Here is a 13,529-nt window from a genome sequence, read left to right as displayed (position 1 = left end):
GAGGTTGAGCCCACTTGCTTTGAGTAGGCAATTGGAAATAAGAAATGGGAAGATGCCATGGATGAGGAGATGGCAGCATTGGATGCAAATGCTGTTGCCATATATATAGGCAGTGATGTGTGAACACACTTAGGACCGCCGGGGCACTTTTTCCCTCTTTAGGAGGTTTTTTTCCCCGGCTTGTATATACGCCCATTATTCTAGGGCTAACTTATCTTTGTACATTGACACAATCTAATACACTATGTGTTGTGTGCATTCTTGCTTCTTCTTCTCCAAGCTTTGTGTGCTTTTCTGCAATCCTAATTCCAACAATTGGTATCAGAGTAGGCATCGGCTCCCAGGGCTACGCCACTAGCACCCTCCGACTCACGTTCTTTGATTGAGAAATTTCGACAGTGCAGTTTTCTGCAAAACAGGCATACGTATTCTATTGTGGACCGTGCTACATAGTACGAATTATTTTCCGTTTAGTCTTTGCTTCATTACAGGTAGCTTTTGCATCAGTTTCAGTCAGTGGCCATGGCTGATACAACAATGATGTATTTCGCATGTTGTCTGCGGATGACAAATTGGATGGAGACAGCAACTACCCACTTTGGGCATACATGATGCAGCATGTTTTGGTTGCAAAAGGAGTGTGGAACATTGTGAAGGGTATGGATGTACGTCCAGGCTCTATGGATGTAGGATCTGTTGAGGATGTTGCAGGTTCTAGCAGCTCTACTGTTGCTGCTGTTTTACCCACTACTACTGAACAAGCTCGTTAGGTTGGTAAAGATGCGCAGGCTCATGCCTTGATTGCACTTTCTGTCAAACGTAACATCACTCCACATATTCGTTCAGCTAAAACAGCAAAACAGGCTTGGGATATTCTAGCTGGTTTGTATGCAGGTCGTAACGAGGCAAAAATCTCTTACTTGCGTAAAGAGCTAGAATCGAAGATTATGCAGGAAGATGATGACATGAATGTTTTTCTTGCTGAGATTAAAGATCTCAAGGAACAGTTGATTTCTGCAGGTGATATTATTCCTGATCATTCTCTTGTGCAGACTGTTCTTGATGCTTTACCTGAGTCATATCAGACTTTTGCTTCCATGTGGAGACTTACTGAGGACAGACTTGATGTTGTAAAGTATGATACTTTAGTCAACAAGCTCTTGCAAAGAAGCGCAGTCTAGGCAAAATAGGGCTAGGCAGCGTGCAGTTGATCAGGCATTTGTTGCTGCCCACCAGAGAAGAAGTGGTAAGGCAGCCCCTTCCACTGTTTCTTCTCCTATTAGTAGGTCTGCAACTTCTTCTCCTTCCACAGGTAGCAACAATAGGTCTGAGAAGGCTCTTGATAAAGGCAAGAAAAAGATCAGGTGCAACTATTGTAAGGTACCTGATCATGTCATTAAGAATTGCCCTTAGCTAAAGGCTAAAGAGGCAAAGAAGAAAGAGTCAAATGCAGCCACAATAGCGGATGCTTCTACAAATGCAGATTCTGCAAATGTTGTGTAGGATACAGAATGGGTATTTAGTGTGTATTGCCAGTATGACCCATCTGTACATGATGCATGTTTGGCAGTTTCTGTTGACTCTGATGTGTATGGTATTTTGACAGTGGTGCTACAAAGCACATTACCTCGCATCGTGATATGTTCACTTGTCTTGAGGCTGTCTCTAATGGGAATACTATCACATGTGCCAATAATGCTTCTTACCCAGTGAAGGGCGTTGGTAAAATTATGCTTACTGCTGCAAATGGCAGCGCTTTCACACTTTCAGATGCTTTGTATGTGCTAGGGATAAAGAAGAATCTATTGTCTGTCTGTGCATTTGCTAGACTTGACTTGTAGTCAAATTTGTGGATGACAGATGTACTGTTCATGATTGGACTTTTGGTGATACGATTATTGCATCTGGCACCTTGTTTCATGGGCTGTATAGGCTCAATTCTTATGACAAGTGTGTTGGACAGGAGTCTGCCACCTCTATCTACACTGACAGTCAGAACGCATTGGCAGTTGCGAGAAACCCAATTTTTCATGCTCGCACAAAGCACATTGAGGTGCATTATCACTATGTCAGGGAGAGACTCTCAGTAGGAGAGATCAGCTTGGCATATGTGCTAACACAGGACAACCTCGCCGATCTTTTCACAAAGGCGCTTCCTCGTGAGAAGTTTGAAGCTTTCCGCAAAGCTTTGGGCTTGCTCCCCTTTGTGGACTGATCTACTTCGGGCATGGCACTTCCCTATACATGAGTGCCAGCTCTCGTTCACATCATCACTCCCAGCAGGGGGGATTTGTTGCCATATATATAGGCAGTGATGTGTGAACACACTTAGGACCGCTTGGGCACTTTTTCCCTCTTTAGGAGGTTTTTTCCCCGGCTTGTATATACGCCCATTATTCTAGGGCTAACTTATCTTTGTACATTGACACAATCTAATACACTGTGTGTTGTGTGTATTCTTGCTTCTTCTTCTCCAAGCTTTGTGTGCTTTTCTGCAATCCTAATTCCAACAAATGCAACATGGGAGTTAGTGCCTTTGCCTAAGGAAAAGAAGGTAATTGGATGTAATTGGATGTAAGGGGGTGTATAAAGAAGGTAGTTGGATGTAATTGGATGTAATTGGATGTAAGGGGGTGTATAAAGAAGGTAATTGGATGTAAGGGGGTGTATAAAGAAGGTAATTGGATGTAATTGGGTGTATAAAGTCAAGCACAATGCTGATGGTTTGGTGAGCAGGTACAAGGCAAGATTGGTTGCCAAGGGCTATGCGGCTATGCGTAGACTTATGGCATAGACTATGAGGAGACATTCAGCCCCGGTTGCAAGAATAGCAACCGTGAGACATTTAGCCCCGGTTGCAAGAATGGCAACCGTGAGAGCTATCATTGCAGTGAAGGGTTGGTCTTTACATCAAATGGATGTAAAGAATGCTTTCTTGCATGGTGATTTGCAAGAAGAAGTGTACATGATGCAACCACCAGGTTATGAGAGATGCATATCTAGGTTTTGTGTGCAGGTTACGCAAAGCCTTGTATGGCTTGAAGCAGGCACCCAGAGCATGGTCAAACAAGATCGGGGAGTATCTTGTTACCATTGGATTTCAGATATCCCATGTAGATTTTTCACTATATGTGAAAAAGACAGATACAGGGATCATGCTATTAGTCATCTATGTGGATGACTTGAATATCACTGGTGATAGTGATGCAGACATACATGATGTCAGGATGCTTTTGAAGCAGAAGTTTGAGATGAAGGATTTGGGTGAGCTGCAGTATTTCTTGGGCATAGAGGTGGTGAGATCACCTCATGGCATTTTGCTATTGCAGAGGCAGTATAGCTTGGACATGTTGTCCAAGTATGGTATGATAGGCTATAAGCCTATTTCAATGCCATTGGAGCAGAACACAAAGCTTTCCGTAGATACATGTGAGCTTTTGGAGGACCCCACTACATACAAGCGCATAGTGGGTAGTTTGATCTACATGACCATTACAAGGCCAGACTTGAGCTTCTGTTGGACTTGTGAGTCAGTTCATGCAAGCCCCTAGGAAGCCACACTCGGATGTGGCTCAACAGATCCTCAGGTACATAAAGTCCACAATTGATTATGGACTTTTTTATGAGGATGGTATAGAGATACAGTTGCATGGGTACACAGATGCTGGATTGGGTACACAGATGCTGGATTGGGTACATAGATGCTGATTGGGCTGGTAGTATTGCAGACAAAAGATCTACCAGTGGTTTTATGTTCTCATTTGGGAGTGCTGCTGTGAGTTAGAGCGGTAAGAAGCAGCCAACAGTTGCCTTGTTGAATACAGAGGCAGAGTACAGGGGTGCTGCTATGGCAGCTTGTGAGGTAGCTTGGTTTCAGAAGTTATTGGTGACATGGGAGAGCCTGTGGATAGGCAGTTGTCATATATTGTAAAACCATGAGTAGCATACAGTTGGCCAGTAACCCAGTATATTGTAAAACCATGAGTAGCAGTTGGCCAGTAACCCAGTATATCATGCTAGAACGAAGCACATTGAGGTGCATTATCACTTTGTGAGGAAGAAGGTTCTAGCAGGAGATGTAGATCTAGTATATGTTAGCATAGAGGATCAGGTGGCTGACATCTTCACGAAGGCATTGGGCACAAAGAAGCTCCACAGGTTTAGGAGCTTACTTGCAGTGCAGTGTGTGGAGTTGAGCTCGAGGGGGAGTGTTGAGATATCAAGCTTAACTAGTGCTACGACGAACATTGATGACCCGCCTGGGTGATAGCTTCCGCATCTACACCACTGGCATGGTTGGTGAGATTATGGGTGATATGCGGCCAGTGGGATGACAGGTTGTGTGACAGCCATTTTGGATTACTAGAGACTGGCATAGTTATAGCGCCAGCTCATTTAGTCAGGTTCACATTATGGACCGACCCTTGTATGTTGTAGTAGTTGAGTACTAACCCATATAGTGTGTACTCTTATCTTTATGTTATGTTGGTTGAGTAGAGAAGAAGAAGATAGAAGAAAATTCAGCTATCCATCTCTCTCTTGTGTCTTGCTCTCTCTTGTGTGTGTGTGTTTGCTTTTGCTAGGGTTTGAAGCTCTCCCTCTCCCCCACATTCTCTTTAATCTATCTAGTTTCATAAGATACGTTAGTAAATGAGAGGCCGATCTTTTAGGATATTGCAAAAGACTTAATGCATTTGGCCTTAGAACTCAAGAATGGCAAAGCTTATAAGCCCGATTTCTAAATGTGTAGCATTGTCTCCAACAAATACAAGTTCAAGTTGGATACAGTCAAGAAGCCTATCTTATAGAGCATCCTCTCAATTGACACAAGAACTTACAATTCTTCAAAATGAACAAAGTAAGCTCAAAGAACAATAATAAGCTACAACAATGGAACTATCTTAGGCACATGAACAAGTAGAAAATCTTTGTAGTAAGAAAAAACTATACATACATATGTGTGGGGGGCAAGAGAGGAAGATCCAAAAATTACATGCTATAATCAATACATATAAGGATACTCCTCCTAGATTGAGACAAAGAAAAAGACCGTTATCTTCACTAAAAGTCTTGCACTCGGAGGTGGAACTCAGAAGCAAAGAATCTTGAGCACTAAGTATTCAAAAAAATTACTCTGATTTTTTAATATAACATTAATATATTAAAGTTCTTAAATCTATTTATTCATTAAAATGTTAGGCGTTTCTTATTGGATGCATCTGGATAGGGATTAAATAATGCTTTGGATCTGATGAAAGTTTGCTCAACCAGAAAAGGCATCCTTTCCATTATACAAGATCCTAGGCAAAAGAAGAACCGAGCTGCCCATAGTGGAAGAAGTGATGGAAGATCTGCTAAATATTCTAAGTGCTATTGATATTCAAAATGCATGTGATGTAGCTAGGATAAGTCTAATGGATATGAGGCACTTTTTTCAATTATCAAGGTATTACTGTTTTCAAACATGGCATAAAAAAACTTCTTCTTCTAGCCCCTTATAGAGTTAATCTTGCTAAGAGATGTAATAATGTAGATGTTCAAATATTTATTGGTGAATATTTTCATGTGAAAGGAAAAATGGTCACAAAAGAGAAAAGCAAAGAGTGTATAGGCTTTGTGTATCACGAGTTCAGTAATATTTTTGTGGACTTGCTAAAAAAGATAGAGTGCTTGAATTTGCTTAATTTTGCCCATTTTGAAAGGGGAATTGTGTGCAATTTACTTAAGACTATTTTCATTGAGTAACGAGTTGAAGTCCCGGCTTATTGCTTCAATCAAATGCATGCCTTGTTTGCATGTTTTCATGGCTGATCATTCCCTACCTTAAGTCTTTTGACATTTGCATTTGAGTGTGAAGGTTGATTAGGCCTGGAGAAGACAATGGAATGGTAAAAGGTATTGCTGGGGGTAAAGGTTTGTCTTCTCCATCTCACCAAAAGTTTGCAACTTTGGCCATGAAAGCTTTGTCTCTCATGCCCATTCCATGTATACATGCATATTTGTTGTTTGAGTAAGATGGATTTTCATCCACGATATATGTTTAATGCATTTGGTATTTTAGTGGTGCTTACCAGTGCAATTAGGTCACATAGAGCACATCTTTGGAGGTGATAGTCTGGCTACAAACAAGAGAAATGACGAGGTGGGAAGCAAGGCAAATGTGACCTCGTTTGTGGCTTGGACTTCTTCAGTGATTACAAACTATTATATATGTTGCATCTATCTTCTAGGGACCAATTTCACTTATTTGGTTGATTTACAATACATAGCAATCAACTCTATGGATTGATGAGGGAGTGGATCAACTAGAGCTTAGAAGGAGATTGGAGACCTTGACTGTTGTAGACTTGTAGACTCTACGGCCACCCAATCTATGGCTACATCCTCAAGTAAGTCTTAAACATTATTGGTTGTATGTTCGAGTAGCCTATTATGTTATATTTTAGCATTCCAATGTGGTTGGGAAGTCCAATTTTGACTGGGTAGGAAAAGGTACGAATTAGGATGAGTAGAAGTTTGTTAAAAAGTTATAGTTCATAGCTTTTGATGCACAACTCTAAATGAAAAAATGTTTACACCAATGGAAATCTCCTCTCGATTAGATAACTTTTGTCTACTTAAACATCCCGATCGGACTTTTGACTACTTGAACATCCCGACCGGACTTACAAGGGAAAAGTTATGAGCTATATAAATTGACCCTATCTGGAGGAGTTATCCACGCCTCGCATTTTCTCAGCACAGTGACTCTTTTTGAGTTCTAACTTTTGCTTGATGTTATAGAGACCTTGTACTAGGCCTATGTTAGATATGACCTCAAACTGATAAATTTAAAAATTACCTAAAATTGGTAATGTTATAGAGACCTTGTACTAGGCCTATGTTAGATATGACCTCAAACTGATAAATTTAAAAATTACCTAAAATTGGTAATATTGCTCTTTTTCTCATTTATGCCTAGCTAAAAATAGTAGATGGACTTTGGAAAAGAAGGCCTAAAGTGCTAAGACTGAAGATTATAGTTGGACATACCATATATCAAATCTTGTCTCATTTCAACAAGATTAGACCCATCTGCCACTCCAAAAGCGAACATAAGTAAGGGTACATGACTGAAAATTAAGCATTTCCGGGCTAATTTTGAATTGTCTACACCTAGCCCTAACTTCTAAACGGGGAGTCCGAATCACTTGAAACTTTGTAGGTGTAAGGAACCCTAGTAGTACTTTCATCAAACTTGACTGGCTGGCTATTTTTAGCAGTTCTGTGAACCCCAAACCTTAAGCAAGACATTTATTCACAACTGGCTATAATTAGCAATCTATATACCTATTCCAAGCAAGCCTGTGTACAGAGGTGGTCCTTGGCTAGGTCTACAGCCTTGATCAAACAGAATTCTATTCTAACCACTTGTGTGAAGATGGCAGTCAGGTGTAAACAAATCATGAATCTTCCTACTTGTGTGAAGATGGCAGTCGGATGTAAACAAATCTGGATTCTTCCTACTTGTCCACATCTTACTCTAATCTCTTGCTCGGGTAGAGTTCACAAAAACTAAATATGCATAGTCATAGATAGTGTCATGGACTACCCTCACACCAAATTTGGTGCTGTTCAAACACGGAAGATTACTGCCTAGTTTGCTAAAATTAGCAAGAATTCAATAGAAATTGGATTTGAAGCATCCACATCGGGCCTTGTACTCTAAATATACATCCTATCAAGTTTGGTTCAGTTTGGATTAGTTTTGGACCAGCTAGAGCTCATTTTTACCTTCTTTAAGAGAGAAAAACTCAAATTTGTCCAACGCTGTGAAGGGGATTTGGGAATTGAAAAGTAATTTTGACATGGCTATATCTTTTCTCTCAAAGATCTATTTCAAATACAGCCTGATACGGTGATAGGCTGTGCATTGGAGTTTGAGCCTGTGCATTGGAGTTTGAGCCCGTGCATTCGAGTTCAAGCCTTAGAGATCTTGCAAACCTGGCAAAAATAGCCGTCTTGAGAGGTAAGTTTCCTAAAACTGGTTGTTGGGCACTCAGGAATCTGTTTTGAAAACTAAGCATATGGCTAAACTCTTGACCTTAAGGAGTATCCACAATGCACATGCCATGTCTAAGCCTGTTCTACTTTGAAAAACCTACTATTTTTAGTTACTACAGTCTAAAGTAAGCTAAAACTGGAAAATTCAAAAACTGATTGGCTTGAAGTGAGCCTGTGAGATTGTTTCATAGTAGTCAAGAGCCTTAACTAATGAACAATGCGATTGCAGAGCCATTGTTTGCATGCATCAGTGACGCATGAGAATATTCAATACAGAATACTGCAATCTTTTATGCGATAGAGCTAAGAGGCACTACAATGATAATAGATTGCTATCAACAAACCACTTGGGATTAAGGTTGGGAAGAAAACCTTGTGTACATTCAATTGTGCTGCATACTGGGGTTTGTTGAACAAGTTGAATTTGTTACCTCCACTTTTGGATATTCTAGGGATTGGTATACAAGAGATTATTTTGGGGAATTGAGAACAACTCCTTTCTAGGACTTTAGGCCCTTCCTAAATGTAATCAATAGGTTACTGTTCTCGTTTGATGATTCCCATAGAAACCAAAAAGAGGGAGGAATTAGAGACGAGGTAAGAGAAGAGTAATATTTAGATTTCCTATCAAAAGCTAGTGTGTCTTGTTATTGGCCCATCAGAGTTCTAGACTCAATTGGGCATCTATCCTATCAACTTGAGGAGTGGAAGAGTCTTAATAGCTCTCGGTTTGGAGGATTTGACAGGGACTCTCACGCATCCACAATGAAACTGAACCTGCTAAATCTAAGGAAGTTGGATTGAGAACAAGATTGTGTGAAGAATCAAGTAGTGAGGTAGACCACATAGTATCAATTGAGAGCGGAGACTCTTGGTTTCAAGAAATACCTCTTGAAGGAGAAAAGGAAAAAGCCATGTCAAGCAGCCATACTAATCCTTTTCTTAGAGCATCCTTAGGTGAAGAGTCTATCAGACAAATGCTAAGTGAACCATCTCCTAAAGATTTGGAAAAGTTATCATCACGAGATTCAAATCTGACAAGATTCTTTGTATAATATTTGGCAAAGTACGCATACATGGAATCTAAAAATAGAGTTTTCAATATCATTCCTATTGAGGGAACAAGTTGTAGTCCATGTCCTGATAACCCTAATACATTTCAAATAAATAGACCTAGCTGGGGTTTTTACTTCTATAAGGATATATGGGGTAATAAGTACATTCCTTGTAATGAGCCGGAGGTGGAAGTACGCATGGAAGAGCTTAGGCAGGGGGAGAGGGAACCTTCTCTTGTTTCTCATCATGAGCCATGTCCATGTTGACTCAACTTCCAATGAGGTAAATGCAAAGGTAGGAGAGGATGAAGTACTCTCAAGAGGAGCCTGGAAAATTGGAGCTTCAAGGTGGATTCCCAAAGTTCACTTTTCATAGCACCTATGATGAAATAATCTTGCCCACTACTCCTCCTTAACCCTATGAATTTGTAGTTCCAGATTCTTTAGTAGAAACTCATGGAGGGGAATGTACTGGCCCTATGCCTTATGCCTATATCAATATTGTGGTTCGATCTATTTCTATGGTGAATACTGGTTTGCTCATTCATTGGCAAGAGGTATTGTAGCATTATATGGTAGTGACGTGTGTGAACACACTTAGGATCGCCGGGGCACTTTTTCCCTCACTAGGAGCTTTTTCCCCCCAAGCATATGTACACCCTCTTATCTACTCATTTTGGGGTGTGTACTTATCTTTTGTATCTGGTACACGTTTGTTAATTGAAATCTAGTGAGTTTGTGTGCTCTCAAGCTTCTCTATCTTGTGTGTGTGCATTGTTGCAATCCTAACCCTAATTCTAAAAAATGGTATCAGAGCTAGCTTCCTTGACACTTGATCAAGTTGTCTGCCTCCCTCCTCACAACCCTATTTTTCTCTCTCCGATTGAGATACCTCTTAGGAGAAGAAGGTATATACTGTAGTGTGTTGCATATGAAGTATACAATATACTGTAGTGTGTTGCATATGAAGTATACAATATTTTTGGGGTTCGCGGTGCGATTCGACTACGTTTCGGGCATGTTTTGGGAACCGCAAGGTTTCTATAGCCGTTCTAGAGAGGCGTCATTTTGGATTGGTTCTGCTCGATTTTGGGTGTTTGGGCTGTGTAGCGGCAAAGATTTGGTGTGCAGCAGTATCTACAGTGTCTTCAACAACATCGACCATCATACTTTTGCCCAGTAACACTTTATTCTCTACTCTGTGTTACTTTTCATACACTTTGTAGGTGATTCAGTCAGTTTGGCAGCCATCCGGGGTTGCATTCAATGAATATCAAGTACTTGCAATGTGTGTGGAAACATTTTGCATTTAGTAGACAATCAACATGGCTGGCAGTAGTGACGTATTCAACATGTTGTCTTTGCTGAGGATAAACTTGATGGGACTAACTGCCCATTGTGGTCCTATATGATGAGGTATGTCCTGGCTACTAAAGACCTCTGGAATGTGGTTAGTGGTAGTGAAACTCGTCCTGTTTAACAACTACCAGTGCAACTAGGTGTTGCAGGTACATCTGAAATAGAATCTGATATAGATGTGGCTCCTCCACATGCACAACAATACCTTCCACTGCTGCTCAAATGAGATGCGATGGAAGAGATGCATATGCACATGCATTGCTTGCACTTTCTGTGAAGTGAAGCATTATTCCTCATATTTGGTCATGCAAGACTTAAAAACAGGCAGGGAATGCACTTGCTGCATATTATACTAGTAGGTGCGCAATGAAGCACTTGTTGCATATCTCCGCAAATAGTTAGAGTAGTCTGAGCACATGAATGAGGGAGACTCAATGGATAGCTTCTTGTCCAAGATCAAAGATTTTAAGGAGCAGCTCACTAGTGTGGATGAGATATATCCTAATAGTACATTGGTGCCCACAGTTCTCAATGCATGGCCGGATTCTTATTAGAATTTTGCCTCTACCCTTAGACTCATGATGAAGAGATATCCAAATGCCCTTACATTTGATGATCTGGTTTCAGTACTCTTGCAACAAGAAGAGTAGTCTAGGCAAAATAGATCTTGTTAGAGTAGTCTGAGCACATGAATGAGGGAGACTCAATGGATAGCTTCTTGTCCAAGATATGCAACAAGCGCAATGAAGCACTTGTTGCATATCTCCGCAAATAGTTAGAGTAGTCTGAGCACATGAATGAGGGAGACTCAATGGATAGCTTCTTGTCCAAGATCAAAGATTTTAAGGAGCAGCTCACTAGTGTGGATGAGATATATCCTAATAGTACATTGGTGCCCACAGTTCTCAATGCATTGCCGGATTCTTATTAGAATTTTGCCTCTACCCTTAGACTCATGATGAAGGGATATCCAAATGCCCTTACATTTGATGATCTGGTTTCAGTACTCTTGCAACAAGAAGAGTAGTCTAGGCAAAATAGATCTGTTATGCGAGTTAGTGACCAAGCTTTTGTTATGCCAGCTTGAAAGGCAAAGGTAAAGCTTCTTTGCATGATGGTGGCTATAAGCCAAAATCAGAATCCTTAGGTAAGGATGCAGAGAAAGAAGGTGATAAGCCTAAAAAAGAAGGGAAAGTGTCACTATTGCAACAAGAAACCAGGGCACTACATAAATGAGTGCAAGAAAAATCTAGAGAAGGAGAAAAAGAAAGAATCAAGCATGGCTGTGGGTGGCTGATGCATCTGCACCAAGTGTAGAGAAGAAGGAATCTACAAGTTTTGCTCAAGATGATTGGGCATGGATTGTACATTGCAGTTATGACCCTTCTGTTCATGATGTATGCATGTCAGTGGCAAAATCGGATGTTTGGTACTTTGACAGTGTTGCAGTGTTGCTAGAAAGCACATTACTTCACAAAAAAATTTGTTCTCTTCTCTGGAATCTGTCCCAAGTGTAGGAATCATCACATGTGCAAATAGTGTCTCATATCCTGTTAAAGGAGTTGTTAATGTGTGCTCACTGCTGAGAATGGGACGTATTTACTCTTTCTAAAGTTTTATATATGCTAGGCATTAAGAAGAACTTGCTGTCAGTTTCAGCCTTAGCCTTGTTAGGCTTGATGGTGGTGAAATTTATGGATGACAGATGTACAGTTCAAGATAGAAATGATGGTTATTCTATCATTGCCTCAGGTACCTTGTTTCATGGCCTATACAAGATGGATGTATTTGAGAAGTTGCAGCATGATGCTTGCTTAGTCTCTCTATAAGGTCCCTCCCAAGCCATGTATGTGTCTCTTTTAATATAGATTTCAATAAGGAAAGAGAGTGTATAATAAAAATATTAGCTCCAAAAATCCTAAAAGAAATAAGAAGACAAGAATAGTTCTATTAAGAGATATCTCCAAAAATAGAAATTCGAATTTAAGTGATAAGAGGTCATATTTAGAGTCCATGCATACTAAAAATGTGGAAAAGCAGCACGTTTCTAAAGATGGCGCGTTTGTAGCTATATACATACGTTTTTGCCTATTCTACCTTGCAATAGTTTATAGAATAGATGGCTTCCAGTTCTTTTGACTGGTTATATGACCATATTCTGAGTTTTTATCACAGAGTTATGGCCGAAACAATTCGCTGATTCTGTCAGGGTCTCTCAGGGAAAGCTGTAAGAAGGCAGCAAGTAGAATCAAGGTAATCCTAGAGCTATAATATATCCCTTCATTTATATCTAATCTCTTAGAAGAGAAGGTTAGATTGTTATGGTCTTTCGGAGGAAGAGACCAAAAATCCATAGCTTTTCTTTTAAAGAAAGAATAGTATGCCGTAACCCTACAAGAGAAGGCTATTTTGCCATAGACCTGCGAAAGAGAGAAAAGTCAGAGTACGATTAAGAGGAGATAAATCTTGGGGATGATCGGATGATTTCAAGAAGGTATTAGAAGACTCTCTATTCTCATATATCAAGTTCTGAAACTCTTATTAACGAGCAAAGACAACGATAAACGATAAATTTCTATAAGGTATATATATATTTTTTGTTTTTCAATTATATATCATTCTTAGGGGTTGAGGTATGGCCCCGGCTTCTCTCTATTAATTGTTAATAATAGTGATCTATTTGATTGATTTACTAGTTAAAATTTGTATTCTTTTAAACTATACCATATGCCTTAATAAAGAATGTCTTATCAATCTCAAGTTGAAATGCTAAAATCTTTGTGAAAAGGATTGTTTTCTTAAGAAGGTAACATGGATTCTAGTCCTATGGTTTAGTTGAGTAAATGGATTGTTATCTTGGTTAAATTAAGGTACATGTACAACTCTCCCTGCCTTGATGCTGCCCTATTCTTGTGCTTGTATAGCCGGATGGTGGAGACATTCGTAAGGCCCGAAGTTGGCCCATGGAATCCCTCATACCATTGGGAGAATGAGGTTCACCGATTGAGACGAGTGATTGTGATGCTGCCTAGTTTTGAGGGCCCAGGCTAGTGCGATGAATTAGGCCACCCT

This window comes from Cibotium barometz, chromosome 62 (genome assembly GCF_041138505.1).
Source record: "Cibotium barometz isolate CiBa-2024 chromosome 62, ASM4113850v1, whole genome shotgun sequence".
In the NCBI taxonomy this organism is placed as follows: Eukaryota; Viridiplantae; Streptophyta; class Polypodiopsida; order Cyatheales; family Cibotiaceae; genus Cibotium; species Cibotium barometz.
The sequence above is the reverse complement of the archived record's forward strand: the minus strand, read 5'-3'. Positions refer to the sequence as shown.